Below are 16,203 nucleotides of genomic sequence, written 5' to 3'. Positions count from 1 at the left end.
TCAGGACACATCCTGATCGGTCTGGGATGATTCTGATCGGTCTGTGGACCGATCTCCTATAGTTTTCCAGAAATCATCGCTTCCTTCTGATCGGTCTGTAGACCAATCAGATAACCCACAGAATGCTTCTGTGTGGTTACTGATCAGTCACGAGACCGATCAGATCACTCGAGTATCAACCAAAGTATCACTGGATCGGTCAACAGACCGATCCAATGTCTTTGTGTTAGTTTTAGATCTTCCCAGCCCTAAACCCTAACGTCTTCCTGGTCCAGAGAACGAGCTACCGAGCCCTCTCTGACCTAGTCCGGAGAACGAGCTGCCGAGCCCTCTCCGACTTCCACGTCCGGTCCAGAGACCGAGCTACCGAGCCCTCTCTGACCTAGTCCGGAGAACGAGCTGCCGAGCCCTCTCCGACTTCGTCCAGTCCAGAGAACGAGCTACCGAGCCCTCTCCGACTTTGCATGCCAAGTATCCGTACTTGGACTTTTCCTCTCCACATGATCAACCTTGATCATTAATCAGTCTGAGTTTAATTAACATCTGATACAAACTTAAATCAGTGTCAACATCAAAACAACAGCCAGGTTAGACTGTATCAACATATAAGAGTCAAGATCTCCATTCTTTGACTCATTTTGGATCTGGGACTTCATCCCTCTCCTTGAGGGAAGGGTTTTCCCATTAGAGGGAAACCCTAGAGCTTCATTCTCCTCCATCCCTTGGCGATCCATCCATCTCCGGAGCGAGGAGACATCCCCAAGACATCGGAATCATCGGCAAGCATCTCTTCTTCCCCCTCTTCTCAAATCTAGCGTTGTAAGTATGCTTTTCTATATGTTTTGGGGATGTTCTTATTTATCAATGGAGTAGATCTCTAGATCTAGGATATAGGAAGTATTTGTGATGCGATGGTGATGTAAAACTATGTAAATTTGCCATGTCTTCTATTCAATGACTTGTTGATGTCTTGTTCATGTTTGATGTAATGTGTGTGGGAATCTTGTTTATATCTTTTGCATGTTTTATCAAATGGTTGTGTAAAATTATTAATCCCATAGGGGGGATACCCTAGATCGATTATTCGAGGGACTTTCGTGACAGGAACATGCCCGTGTAAGGACGATTTAGGGTATCACCTTGAAAGGAGAAGTAAATCTCTACAAGGAAGTAGGGGATCGGGCATAAGCACTATTTCTATTTCTATGTTATTGTGTTTTAGTGTATTTCTATGTTGATTATCCAAGGGACGCTTGTGACAGGCAGGCCCGTGTAAGAACAACATTGGAATCATTCCCATTTAGTAGTATAGGACATGGAGTAGTAGATCATGTCGGCTTATCCATTGCAATGGAGAGTTGGTAATGAATCTAACTTCCTACAAGAGCATGAACATAGAGGATAGGAACTAAGCAATCTATGTAACATCACCTAGCATTACAAGGAAACCGAAATCCTAGAATCCATCATCCACCATCCTCTAAGCTCAATCCCTCTTAAGATCCATTCTCTCTCTTTTCTCTTCTCTTTCTCTTACTCTCTTTTCTCACCAATCTTAGATTTGTCTAGATAATTCGTTGTGCGAAGTTGACTAGTGCTTAATCAACAGTCCTTGTGGATATGATATCTTTTATTATTACTGACGACATAACCATACACTTGCGGTTCGTAACAAGTTTTTGGCGCCGTTGCCGGGGACTGCGCTATAACATTAGAGATTATCAATTGAGTTAGACTAAACATAACATAACCTTTCTTTACATTTGCATAATTGAATCTAATCTTTAGAATTCTATTTTTCTTGTATATCTTTTTACTTCTTATCAATTCTTTTTGTTGCAATTCTAATTCTGCATTATTTTATTTCTAACATCCTAGTCTAAATTTTCTCTGTTTTTCTTTTGATCTAACTTTTCTCTTTCTTTCTTCTTTTCTTTTGAACAAATATATCTTGCAATCTTGTTCTTATGTATGAGAAGATCAAACTTCATAAAGGCATCAAGAATAACAAGAACTTATAAACACATTAGTTGATTAGCATATGAATTATTCTAGACCTTTTTCTTTTTCCTTTTATCTTTTCTTTCTTGTTTTCATTATGTACTTTCTTTCTTGCAATTTAAATTCTACATTTTCTTTCTTGTGTTTCATATTGCATTTTATTTCTTGTCTTTGATTCTTCAATTTATTTATTTTTTCTTGAATATCCATGAGCACTAACATGTCAAGCAGGCCCATGAGAAATTTTTCTACACCCTTTTCTGCAAGATTTTTATCTCCAATTGTGCAACCTCAAATTGAAGCAGAAAGTTTCCAACTAGACCCAGAGTAATTTTCATGATACAAGGTCACAAATTTAGTGGAGAAGTTGTAGATGCAGCAGCGGCCGGCAAAAGGGGGGGTGAATTGCCTGCAAATAAAAATTATACCCTCCTCAAACTTTCAACTCAAAAAATAGCAACAATAAAATAAAACAATTAAGCAGAAAGAAATAGAGAAGACCTGGAATTAACTTGGTTACAACCAAGACGGTTGTTAATCCAAGACAATGAAAAGCGCAGTAAGAAAACTCCTTTGCTGAAGGCGGAGAAGCCTTTTACACACTTAGAAAGCTCAACAGTTGCTAGGAAATCTAATACTGAGTTGAATGAATATTTCCTAGCTCCAGGGGCCTTTATATAGCTCCTAGAAAGTCTATCCCGAGGGTCCAAGGTGCCTCCAACAAGGTTCAAGGTGCCTCCAGCTCGGTCAGCGGATAAAATTTTATCCGCAGCGCAAACGGTCAAATATGACCTGTTGAAGGCGCCTTCATCAAGCTTGAAGGTGCCTTCATGTTGAGGGCGCCTTCATGCTTCATGAAGGCGCCTTCGAGCTGGTTTTCCAGCTTGTGCTTCTTTTCCAGCTCCATTGTGTTGGCTTCCGATGCTCCGATAGTTTGGGTGATTCGACCAACCGAAATAGGGCTCACCCAAACCCAATTTCTGGCCTTCTCCTCAAGTAGGCTTCCGTCCGGCTTCTCGTCCTTCGAACGCCGCCCACGTTCTTCTCATCCACCGGAGTACTCTTCCGCAGCTCTCTCGTCCTTCGGACACACCGAGCCTGTTGGCTCCCTTCCAGTGTCGTCCTTCTCGCTAGCTGCGTCTTTCGCTCGACTTCCTGCGCTCCTAAGCTCTTGTACACTCAGACACAGGGATCAAACACAAAGCAGGACCTAACCAACTTGGTTGATCACATCAAAACACTCACGGGGTCCAACAATCTCCCCCTTTTTGATGTGCATCAACCCAAGTTCAAGTTAGGGTAAAAAAAAATAGACAAAAAGTAATTTCAAAGAAAACTACTAAACTAACATGTTAAGCATAAATTTGTAATAAATAAAATTGCAACTCGGTTTAGAAAAATATTTAAAAAATTTAATTTTTCATTTTCGTAACTCCCCCTAAACTTGGACCTTTTTCTCTCCCCCTTTGATCATAGCAAAAACGGGGTAAAAATATTTAGCAAATTCTTAAGTCAGAAAAAATTTCTGAGTAAAATGAATTTTCCAAAAAAAATAATTTCTAAGTGAATTGTAGAAAAAAATTTCTTAGTAGAAATGTTTTTTTTTGAATTTTTCAAAAAAATTTCAAACTAAAATAAATTTCTTGAATTTTCCACAAAAAATTCTAAGTTAAATGACTTACCAGAAAGAATTTCTAAGTAAAATGAATTTTTAGAAAAAAATTCAAAAATAAAAAAACTTTTTTAAATACTATTTAAGTTTAATGTTTTTTCAGAAAGTTAATTAAACATTTTATTTCAATATTTTAGCTTCCAGGTCGTGGCGAGGCACTAGGCCTTCTTGGTTATTGGAGAAACAACCACTTCCTTAGACAAAGCTTCCATAAAGAAACTCAAAGTTTAATTTTCTTACTATAAGCTTTTAATTAAATAAATTAATTTAGCACATATTTCGGAACCCAATAGACGTTTCTTCCTACAGGGTTATTCAAAAATTTAGGGGGTACATAGTTCTTAGGTACTCTTCTAAGTTGACCCTGATGATTTCTAATGTACCAATTCAATTTTCCATAAATTCTAACTTTTGATTTTGGAAATCTTTTTAAGCATGCATCAGTTTTTAAATTCTTAATTTCTAATTTTAAATTATCATTTTCTGATTTTAGATTATCGTACATCTCAAGTGAACATGCTTTTGCTAATTTCAATTTCAATTCAACATTTTCTTTTTCTAATTTGAATAGGTTTTTAGAAAGAGACTTAATAAATCGAAAAGACTGAGTCGGGGTTAGATTGCGTATCTTACTTACCTGACTCGGTGATGCTCCCCCTTCACTGTAGCTTTTTTCTTCTGATGTTCCTCCCCCTTCATCTATGCTCATTTCTGAGCTTGACTCTTCTTCCAGTTGATGGTTCGCCATTAGCGCTAACCCCGAGAATTCTTCGATGTCTAATTCGGAGGATGACGAATATGACCAAGTGGCATTCAGGTTCTTGTGCTTTATCTTTTTCTTCTCTTTCTGTTTGTTCTTCGATTTCGGGCAGTCATCCTTGATGTGCCCTTCTTCGTTGCAGTTGTAGTAACGAACCGTCCTTTTTCTTTGTTGATGCCTCTTTGTCTACGATCTAAATTTATTAAATTTAAAAAATTTATTGAAGCGTCTTACCAGCAGTGCCGCTTCGGATTCATCAACCGAGGCTTCGGAGTCAGAACCGTTTATTTTTGCCTTCAAGGTAATGTTCTGACTTGTCTTCTCTACTCCATTGGGCTCTGCAACTCGAGATTCGTGAAGTTCAAAAGTAGAAAACAAGTGTTCTAAAGTACTTACCTTGAAGTCCTTATAGATGTAGTACGCATCTACTAAGGAGGCACACTCGGGAGCTCTCGGGAAGGTGTTGAGCGCGTACCGAATTGAGTCCCGGTTCGTTACTTCTTCTCCAAGGTTGTTGAGTTGCGTTATCAACTCTTTGATCCTTGCTTGGAGTTGCACTACCTTCTCGCCTTGGTTCATCCGGAGGTTCGTTAATTGGGTCCGGAGGATGTCGCGCCTCGCTAGCTTAGCTTCCGAGGTACCTTCGTGAAGCTCCAGGAATTTTTCCCAGAGGTCTTTCGCGGAGTCGTAGCTTCCGATTCGACTTACCTCTTGTGGTGGCAGCACGCTAAGCAGGTGGAATTCTGCCTTTCCGTTGGCGACAAAATCGGCTTGTTCCTTCTTGCTCCACGTGTTTTCTTCTTTATCTTTTGGAACTGCATAGCCATATTTCATAATTAAACAAATGTCAAATTCTATTTTGAAAAATACCTCCATCCGGCATTTCCATGTCGCGAAGTCTCCATTGAACTTCGGGGGATGAATATTTGCTCCGACCATCGTCTTGATCATTCGTGCTTCAGTCGGCGGTTAGTCCTTCTAAGGCAGTCTTGCTTTGATACCAATTGTAGGTGCAGCGGAGGCCGGCAAGAGGGGGGTGAATTGCCTACAAATAAAAATTATACCCTCCTCAAACTTTCAACTCAAAAAATAGCAATAATAAAATAAAACAATTAAGCAGAAAGAAATATAGAAGACCCGGAATTAACTTGGTTACAACCAACACGGTTGTTAATCCAAGGCGATGAAAAGCGTAGTAAGAAAACTCCTTTGCTGAAGGCGGAGAAGCCTTTTACACACTTAGAAAGCTCAACAGTTGCTAGGAAATCTAATACTGAGTTGAATGAATATTTCCTAGCTCCAGGGGCCTTTATATAGCTCCTAGAAAGTCTATCCTGAGGGTCCAAGGCGCCTCCAACAAGGTTCAAGGCACCTCCAGCTCGGTCAGCTGATAAAATTTTATCTGCAGCGCAAACGGTAAACTCTGACCTGTTGAAGGCGCCTTTATGTTGAGGGTGCCTTCATGCTTCATGAAGGCGCCTTCAAGCTGGTTTTCCAGCTTGTGCTTCTTTTCCAGCTCCATTGCGTTGGCTTCCGATGCTCCGATAGTTTTGGTGATTCGGCCAACCGAAATAGGGCTCACCCGAACCCAATTTCAAGTCTTCTCCTCGAGTAGGCTTCCGTCCGGCTTCTCCTCCCTCAAACGCCGCGCACGTTCTTCTCGTCCACCGGAGTACTCTTCCGCAGCTCTCTGGTCCTTCGGACGCACCGAGCCCGTCGACTCCCTTCCCGTGCCGTCCTTCTCGCTAGCTGCGTCTTCCGCTCGACTTTCTGCGCTCCTAAGCTCTTGCACACTCAGACACAGGGATGAAACACAAAGCGGGACCTAACCAACTTGGTTGATCACATCAAAACACCCACGGGGTCCAACAGAAGTATTAGAAAGTCCTTATCTGCATCTTGAAATATTTTTAGAGATTTGTGATATGGTGAAATGTGAAGGAGTATCAGCAGATGCAGTTCGATTGATGACATTTCCTTCTAGTATCAAGGATAAAGCAAGGACTTGGTTATATTCTCTCCATCCTCAAAGTATCACAAGTTGGGAGAAATTAGAGAAGCAATTTCTGAATCATTTTTTCCCTCCAAGCAGAACAGTGTATATGAGGAATTACATAACAAATTTTGCTCAGGCATATGGAGAATCATTGTTTGAAGTATGGGATAGATTCAAGAGTCTTCAAAGACAGTGCCTTTATCATGGTTTTGAAAAATGGTTGATTCTGCACATATTCTATGGGGGAATTTCTTTCTCAGATAGAAGTTTATTGGATTCATCAGCTAGAGGATCTTTTATGGACAAAAGTGTAGATGAAACATATATGTTAATTGATCAAGTGACATTGAACCTCCATGAATGGTCGAACATAAGTTGGATGAAATTTCCCTCAAACATTCAAGAAGTGCAATCCATAAATGCTATAGAGCCTGTCAAACAAATTGTAACTCAACCATCTATGAGTTTTGAAAATCACAAGTCACGGAACGGGGAGTTCAAACATTTAGGAGCAAAGATTGAAAGTATTGTTTCAAATTGGTTTAAAGAAGATCCCCCTCCTCCATAGACAAGATCTAGTGAAAAGTGTGATGATGTTGGGTTGAGAATTGAAAAAAATCATGAAGAACTTCTGAAGAAGGACATGTTTAGAATTGAGGAGAAGAACAATAGAAGACCACATGAACTCAGTTCCATTATTCCAGGAGGTTCCCAAATGCCACAAGTACCTTTCCCTCAACGATTGATCATACCAACACAAGATAAGCAAGTTGAATCTCCTCCACAAGTTAAAAGGGAATATGGGAAGTTAGAAGTATCTTCCCCAAGACCTTCGCTAAGGATTCCTTTTCCACAAAGGTTAGTGGGGGTCAATAAGAACAATGACTTTAAAAAATTCTGTGATACTGGTAAGGTTGAGTGCAGATTTCATAGTGTGTAAAAAGATGAAGACTCTTCAGATGGGGATTGTGATAATAATGCAGTGGATAACGAGTTTTTAGATCTACCTCCAGGTTTTATTGGAAATAGTGAAATTGAAATTTTAGATGATGAATGTGATGTGGTAGATCAACTTAAAACTGTAAGTGAAGTTATTGATCCTCCTATAGTTGATTCTCCTATTGAGGATATTGATGTTGGTTTGTTTTTTAATGTTTGTGTTGATGATGTTGATATGGAACAATGTGTAGGGAGCTGTGTTGTGGAAGTAGCATCTCAAGAATCACCTCCTTTGTCCACACAATCCTTAGATGTTGTAAGAGTTGCAAGGATTGAACATGTTGTGGACCAATGTATAGGGACTCATGTAGATATAGCAAAGTCTCAAGAATCACCATCATTGATATCATCAACACCTTAGCCAGAGCCAGAACCATCATTTGATTCAGAGGAAGTCACATCTACATGTTTAGAAATTTCAGGTATGTCTCAGTAAAGTAAGGTTAGTATTTCTTGTGATCTTTTGGAAAATTTTATAGAGGAACCTATCATTGACTTTGTTGGATGTGATTCAGTTTTTATTTCTTATTCTGCTTATCTTAATTTGGTTATGGCTCTATCTTATCTAATATATTTGTGGGAGATTTGTATTTTCTTTGCATGTGCAGATTTCACTTGGGCTAATAATTGGAAGCTCAATCTGAACCGTTTTCAACCACCCCAAAGAACTTTAAAGAAAACGAAGATGGAGAGAGCTATACTTCACTTTTTAACTCCTATATTGAAAGCTCCCTCCATAATAAGAGTCCTTGGTAGGAGTGTGTTGAAATATCTTACCCATCCAAGAGCAAGATTTAGATGAATCTAATGAGGTGGTCGAGCTAATGACCTTAAACAAGCACTTCTTGGGAGGCAACCCAAGTTCATTTTCCTTATTTTCTTTTATGTCTTTAGTTCTCTCTTTATAATAAATATATATCCTCTACTTAATTTTTCTTGTCTATCTTATTATTGTAGAATTCAAAGTTGTGGAGGAATGTGAGTATTAGATGGAGGAGTATCTTTAAAAACATGAATGTCAACCATTTGGAGCTCATCACTTGGTAACTTCTCTTACTTAAAATCTCCTCCACATTGTTTTTAGTTTTCATTGAGACAATGAAAAGTTTAAGTCTGGGGGGATGCATTTGATTTGCTTTGTTTGTTTTTTTTTTACTTATGTTTTGCATTTTGTTTTGATTTTTTGTGGCATACATCTTGAGAACATCAAACTCCATTTTTATGTTTTCTTGTCTTAAAGCAAATTGTTAGCACGTTCTTTATCTTGATCCATGATATTGTAAATGATGATAGTATGTTTAGTGTACTTCTTTTCTTTATCTTGAATAGCATGAATTGAGCTAAGTATCAATTAGAAATAAGTTTTAGTCTTGTCCTAGCTTTAAGGATCTTACTTTCACTACACTTTGACTTGATGCTTGAATAGTTGATATCATTGAAATAGTCATGATTCATCCTATTTGTTTAGTGCTTGGTTTCCATGGTGATTTCTTAAACTTCATTTTGGTTACTAGATGAGGATCGAATCTTGAAAAACTCATTTAGAAAAATCAAAATATCCCAACTTATGTGCCTATAAACTCTCATGTGTTTAAAAAGGTGCATGATGAAAATAAAGAGGAAAAAAAAGAGTGTGAAAAAAAGGGATATAAAAAAACAATTTTCGTGAGTCGAAACTAGAAAGTCACCCCTTTGAGACCGAGTTAGGTTACTGGGGAAATGACTTCTATGGTTCTCCTGATATCGAGCATGCCTTTGAGACCTTGGGTTGATTGAGAAATATGAACCAAGTGTGTGGCAGGTAAGTGTCTATCATTGAAAACATTAGGAACTCAAATTGGATGACGACTTGACTAGGACAAAGATTGAAACTTGAAGGGTTTTGAGGTACTTATTTGCACAGTGCACAAGAGACTTATGCTTAAGCCATACTAGGTTTATTTCTATGATCATGCTCATTAATGAAACTTATGGATAGAGTTAGGAGAGTGCATTAAGGATTATGATGCATTGTTGAATACATGAATCATGATTGCGATATTTTGCTTGAGGACAAACAAAGGTTTAAGTCTGGGGGTGTGATGTGCGTAGATTATATACACTTTTATATATACTTTGACGCACATCTACTTGTACTTCATGCACATAATCTATGTTTATTGCATCCTATTTCATTATAATGTCATACTTCCATTATATTTTGTTCGGAGATCTACTCTTTGCTTGTTTTGATTGATAGGACATGATTTAGAGCAAAAACGGAGTTTAAATGAAGTCGAGAGCTTCCAGAATGACACGGGCATGAAAAACTAAGTTTTCTTCATGTTCTGGCAGCGTGGCACCCACACGGCCATGTCAAGGCCGTGTGGGGGGCGTGTTGAGGCCGTGTGAACATCACACGGCCGTGTGCAGGCCGTGTGAGATTTCCAGCACTGCAGACTAAAAGTAAAATGGTCATAACTTTGTGCTTGGTTGGAATTTTGGGCTGTTCTTTATACCGATTTGTAGATAACTTCAAGATCTACAACTTTGATGAAGACTTAAACCAGAGAAAACCCCATATTGATGGTGTAAAAGACGTTGAAATGAAACATTGCTATTTAGAGCTATGACAAGGGATGTGCAAGGGCCATGCAAGGGGGTGTGAGCTCCACACGGTCGTGTGAGCTACATGACCCATGGTTGTGTGAGCCACACGGCCGTGTAATGTTTCCAGAGGAGAAGAATGACATGGCCATGTGAATCCACACGGCCGTGTAACCTTGATAGAGCAGGAGAAGAACATGGTCGTGTCCCAGACACACCTGTGTAAGCCATCCAGAGACCAAACCAGTCATGGTCGTGTCTCAGACATGGTCGTGCAAGAGTACCAGAACTGGAGGCAGTGTAGGCCGTGTAGATCTACACGACCGTGCAAGGGGGCAGTGGCAGAGCATGCCAAGGCCGTGTGAGTTTCACACGGTCGTGTCACCCTGGCAGAGAGGGGAGTAGTGCAGGCCGTGTGAGCCTCACACGACCGTGTCACGGGGCTGTGTGGTGCCCAAACTCCTTCTCTATATAAGGGTGTCTTCATCATTTGAAAGGGGGTCTTCTCTCTTTTGGGGTGAATCAAGAATTGGGACGTTCCTTACCATTCTTGGAGGGATTTCCAGTGATCTAAGGGCGGATCTTCACCGAATTGACTACAGGAAAGCAAGGGTTGGATCCGAAGACGTTCTTCTTTATAGATAAGTTTTCTTTCTCTCTTTTCTTGGATTTGAGGGGATTAAGAATGCTTGTAATATTCTTTTCTTCGGATTTCTTTCCTTGTTTTATGGAGTAGATTTCTTGTTCTAGGATGGAGGGAGTAATTGTAAGGATGATTTGATGTAAAACTCTTGTGGAAGTGTCAATTTCCTATTTCTATGATTTTGCCCTGTTTATATTCATTTGATCTTGTGTGGATTGTTGTGATTAGGGCTTAATTACCATGCTTGATTGAATGTTTGGATATTTTGTGGATCTTGTAGAGATTGTATCTCATTCGATTTTCCGAGGACGTTCGTGACAGGAACATGCCCGTGTAAGGACATTTGAGGAACAATCTTGAGGGTGAAATAGGATAATTCAAGGAGGTAGGATAGATTGTGTGCATTAATCTTTATATCTTGATGCGGTCGATGAGTGATGAATTCGTATGTTGATTATCCGAGGGACGCACGTGACAGGCAAGCCCGTGTAAGGACAACATAGGTTCATTCCTAATTGATTACATTTAGGTATAGATTTCAATCCTAGGTCGGTTGTCTATTGTAAGAGAGAACCGACAACCTTTTACAAATGATAGATAATTGAGGAATAAGATTTGGTAGATCATTTACATGGAACAACCTTACAAAGAAACCAAAACTCCTAGAACATTCCCTTTATCGTTGCCCTTATTCTTTCATTTTCTATCTTACTTTTCATAGTTTTACTTTGCACTTGTCAACCCATTGATTAGTTGTTTAGCTAACTTGCATTGAGACATCTTTAGTAGTTATTCCAGTCCCTATGGATACGATATCTTTTATTATTGTTGGAGTGTATACTGAAAGCCTAAGCTTTGTAAACATTTATTATGAATAAAGAATCACATTTGGTCTAATTGACTACATTTGTTTGTAGTTGTTCTTTTAATTTATATTGTAGATAACATAGTATGTGGTGTCACATACAGAAGATGATGTTATCAGTACCTTATAAATTATAAACAGTAGCTCACGACCAAAATGGAAAAGGAACAAACCATTAGAAGGTCGTAGTGTAATTAGGTATTAGTTTATCTTGACTATATAATTACACTAGTATACTCAGAGTGTATTGAGTAGGACCATTTGAGGTCGTTTCTTTTATACTGACTTTATAAAGGAACAAAGACCTCAGTTATTATGGAAGTGTGTGCTCTTAATCCTAATATAATAACAAGCACATATATTTGATATTTATTTCTTTAATTTATCAATGGGTGAGATTTAGTTCGTTGAATCAATAAACCCGATAAATTGGGAAATTGTATCACTTATAGTGTGTGTTGTTGATTATAGAAGGAAACTGTGTCCTAGAGATACTAGGTTGATAATGTCCACAAGAGGAGCTCATAAAGATTGTCATGTTAAACCCTGCAGGTGGACTTAGTCCGACATGACAATAAGGTTGAGTGGTACTACTCTTGGACTTAGATATTAATTAAATGAGTTGTCAGTAACTCACTTAATTAGTGGACATTCGATATCTTAAACACAGGGAGACTAACACACTCATAATAAAAAGGAGCCCAAAAATGTAATTTGGGATTGGTGCGGTAGTTCAATGATAGTTCTCTAGTGGAATGAATTATCATTGATAAAATTAAGTTGTGTGTTCGGGGCGAACACGGGATGCTTAATTTTATCGGGAGACCAAAACCAATTCCTCCTCTCGGTCCCTATCGTAGCCTCTTATTTATAGAGTTCTATACCCACCTATACCCACCTTCTATACCCACCAATAAGGGGCCGGCCAAGCTAGCTTGGGAACCAAGCTAGGGCCGGCCTAGGTATAAATTGGGTGGCCTAGCTTGAACCCAAGCTAGTGGGGGCCGGCCAAATTAAATTAAAAAGAGATTTTAATTTTTATTATTATGTGGAAGATATAATTTAAAGAGAATTAAAATTAAAATATCTCTCTTGTAAAAGATCTATAAAAGATTAAAAAAAGAGATTAGATCTCTTTCCTTATTTGTAGATTGGAGAGATGTTTTATTTTTTCTTTAAAAATTATTCACATGTTGATAAAATTAAAATTATAGAAATTTCCTTTTATCAACCATAAAGAGATTTTAAAGAGAAATTTTATTTTTTAAAATTTCCGAAAACAAATTAGGAAGTTTTAATTGTTGATTAAAACTTGTCCAATTTGTTCTCCAATGATGTGGCCGGCCATTGAAGATTGATTTGGAAAATTTATTTTATTTTTCTAAATTAAATCATGTCAAGGAAATTGAAGAAATTTTATTGTAATTAAATTTCCTAATTTGCCTAGGCCAAGGAATATAAAAGAAGGGGTGAGGGTGCCTTCATGACAGACAACCTCTATTATTTTCTCTCCCTTTTTTGTTCCTTGGTGTGGCCGGCCATCCTCTCCCTCTCTTCCTCTTGTGGTGGCTGAACCTCTCTCCCTTCCTTGGAGCTCTTGTGGTGGCCGAATACTACTCGGAGAAGAAGAAGAAGAAGGAGAGAAAGCTAGCATCTCTTGGAGCTTGGTTAGTATTTTGATTTTCTTCCTTGGTGAAGCTTCCTCTTTGTTGGCCGAACCTAGCTAGGAGGAGAAGAAGGTGATTGGTGGTTTCTCGTCTCGGAAGATCGTTGCCCACACAACGTCCGAGGTTAGAAGAGGAATACGGTAGAAGATCAAGAGGTTTTTATACAAGGTATAACTAGTAATTTTTATTTCCGCATCATGCTAGTTATTTATGGAAATAATACCAAATACAAGAGGCTTACGTTCTAGTATTTCGAATATGTTTTTCGATGTTGTGTTCTTTTGTTTTCTTTCTTTTCCTTGTGATTTGATTGTTCTCTTTGGTTAACCTAAAGTTATTTTAGGAAATTAAATATTAGCTTTCTATTAAAGGTTTTGTCTAGTCGGTGGTGGTTGCTCCCATATCCAAGAAGGCCATGTGCCTCGCCACGTCGAATTGGGAACCTTTTATGGAAATTAATATTTAATGGAATTAATAACTTAAGGAGACTTGGGTCGAACGTGTTAAGTTCCGTAGAAGATCCAAGTCAAAACCTAAAAGAACAAATAGATTAAGTTTTGGATCAAACGTGTTAAGTTCCGCAGGCGATCCAAAATTTAATTTAAAAGAACACATGGTAGCTAGGAAAAGGTTCAGACCTTTGTACAAAATTTTTGTACAGTGGAACCTCTAGGTTTTCCGAGTAGCAACCAACAATTGGTATCAGAGCTAGGGTTTTGCCTCTGTGTATTTGGTATTTAGTTTAATTATGCACATGTCATACATAATTTAGGCAGGATAATAGTAGGATGTGCTAACTTTGTGGATGCAGGATCCAACTATTATGGCTTTTAGTTAATTATGTGTGATTGGACCCTTGGACATGTCAAGGGCAATTTATATGTGTGTGCATAATTGTATATAGCAGGAGCTGTATTTAGTTTTATTAGGATTTTATTTTTGATCTAGATACATGTACATTCCTTTTATGGAATATAGGATCAAAAATATAAAATTCTATTTATATCGCGGATCGAATCTTGCAAAGCGTGGAACCTTCTAAGGACCAGAGGCGCAGCGGAACTAGGAGCAAGATGGATGCGACAGCTAGACCCGGAGGCGGTGGCCAAATATGGCAGCAGCTTGGGATGACAACACACGGAGGACAATTAAGAGATAAAAGCCATAATAGTTGAAAATTAAATTTTCTATTTATTGCTTTTATATTGTGCTGTGTGTGCATGTTAGTTTACAAGTTTAGTAGGCTAGCATAGTTAAAATTCCTCATTTATAAATAACTAAGTGGGAGAGGGATTTTAAATAAATCCCATGGTCTCCATTACTGGTTTGTAAGTGATGCAAACAAGCTTGCGCGTTGGCTCTGAGTGCCTTCCTCCATAACGGATGAGCTTGTTTGTGGATCACTAGAACAGACTTCCATTTTTGGATGACTATAGGAAATTAATTAAGAGCGTGTGATCTTCCCCAACGGAAGGGGCATAATCTTATTAATGGACTTAGTGTCAAGTAATGGTATACACTTAGACACATCTAATAGTATCCTCCCCAACGGAGTCACTATTATTATTTGTGTGACCAAATAATACCAACTATTAATTTTATTTGTCAAAAAGTTAGGTTGACAAGATAATAAAATTAATGGGTTAAAACCCTCCTTTTACAAATGTTGAATTTGTATACGTCCACACTAACGTGGCATACAAAATTCACGGTGTGATGAGGTGTTGGTTAATTTAAAATAGTATTGTTTGAGGAATCAATATTATTCTAAATTTAGAGTTCTGACCAAAAGTTATTTGTGATTCTTAGGATGACTTTCAACCCACTGTCCATCATACTTCAACAAAATAGACTTACTGGACCTAATTACATAGATTGGAAAAGGAACCTGGACATTGTTCTGACTGCTGAAAGTTATAAATTTGTCTTGACTGAACCTTGTCCCGATGCACCCATTGGTGAATCTACCCAAGAGGAGATTGAATATCATAAGAGATGGGTAAAGGCGATGAGATGGCGCGGTGTTACATTTTGGCTTCAATGTCAAATGTATTGCAACATCGACATCAAGATTTACCAACGACTTATGATATTATGAACAATCTCAAGGAGCTCTTTGGTCATCGGGATAGGGCTTCTAGACAAGAAGCTATGAGAAAGATAATGACACCACCACGCAAGAGGGTACTCCTGTGGGGATCATATCCTAAAGATGATGGCTTATCCGAACGAGATAGATCCTTGGAGGAGAAATTGATGGGAAACCCGGATCGATATGATCCTCCAAACGCTACCTAGAAGTTTTGAGCGGTTCCGCTAACTATAATATGAATAAAAGGATTTATTCATTAGGGAAACTACTGACATTCAAGCAGTGAAGGATTATTTCGTCACAATTCTCAAATTCACTTTCTTGAAAATGGTTCTACTTCTAAACCGAAGGAAAGAAGAAGAAGAAAAGAGGGCTCAGCAAAGAAAGTGAATAAATCTCAGAGTACGGGATTTAAAGCTAGAGTGAAGAAGCCAAGGGCAAGTGCTTCATCTGTAAGCAGACTGGACAGGGCTGTCCTCGTAGGAACCAAAACAAAGGTATATCTCATGCTCGGTTGTTGAAACATGTTTAGCGGTGTTATCTACCACAGGTGTGTAGATACGGGAGCCACTGATCATGTCTGCAATTCCTTGCAGGGGTTCCAGGAAACTCGACGACTATCTGAAGGGGAGATTACCGTCTACATGGGCAATGCTACTAAGGTGGCAGCTGTTGCAGTGGGAGACGTCTACTTGTCTTTTAGTAGAAATAGAAATTTGGTTTTAAGAAATTGTCTTTATGTACCCATTTTTAGAAAGAATTTAATTTCAGTTTCTAAACTGTTTATAGATGGATATTCAGTTTCTTTCATTAACGATGTAGTTATTAAAAGAAATAAAGTGATTATCTGTTCTGGTGCATTAGTTGACAATTTGTATATTTTAAATCCAATTTCTTCCACAAAGCAAAACATGAAAATTTA

General features: G+C 38.4%; 1 non-coding gene across 1 annotated transcript; it reads right to left on the bottom strand.

Moving 5' to 3' along the window:
- Positions 1-6,533: 6,533 nt before the first annotated feature.
- LOC122054373 lies at positions 6,534-6,639 on the bottom strand. Its single transcript, XR_006132694.1, has one exon. It is a non-coding gene; the product is annotated as a small nucleolar RNA R71 (small nucleolar RNA).
- Positions 6,640-16,203: the final 9,564 nt, after the last annotated feature.

Source organism: Zingiber officinale, chromosome 3A (assembly GCF_018446385.1).
Source record: "Zingiber officinale cultivar Zhangliang chromosome 3A, Zo_v1.1, whole genome shotgun sequence".
Taxonomy (NCBI): domain Eukaryota; kingdom Viridiplantae; phylum Streptophyta; class Magnoliopsida; order Zingiberales; family Zingiberaceae; genus Zingiber; species Zingiber officinale.
Note: the sequence above shows the minus strand (reverse complement) of the source record. Positions and strands in the feature narration are given on the sequence as shown.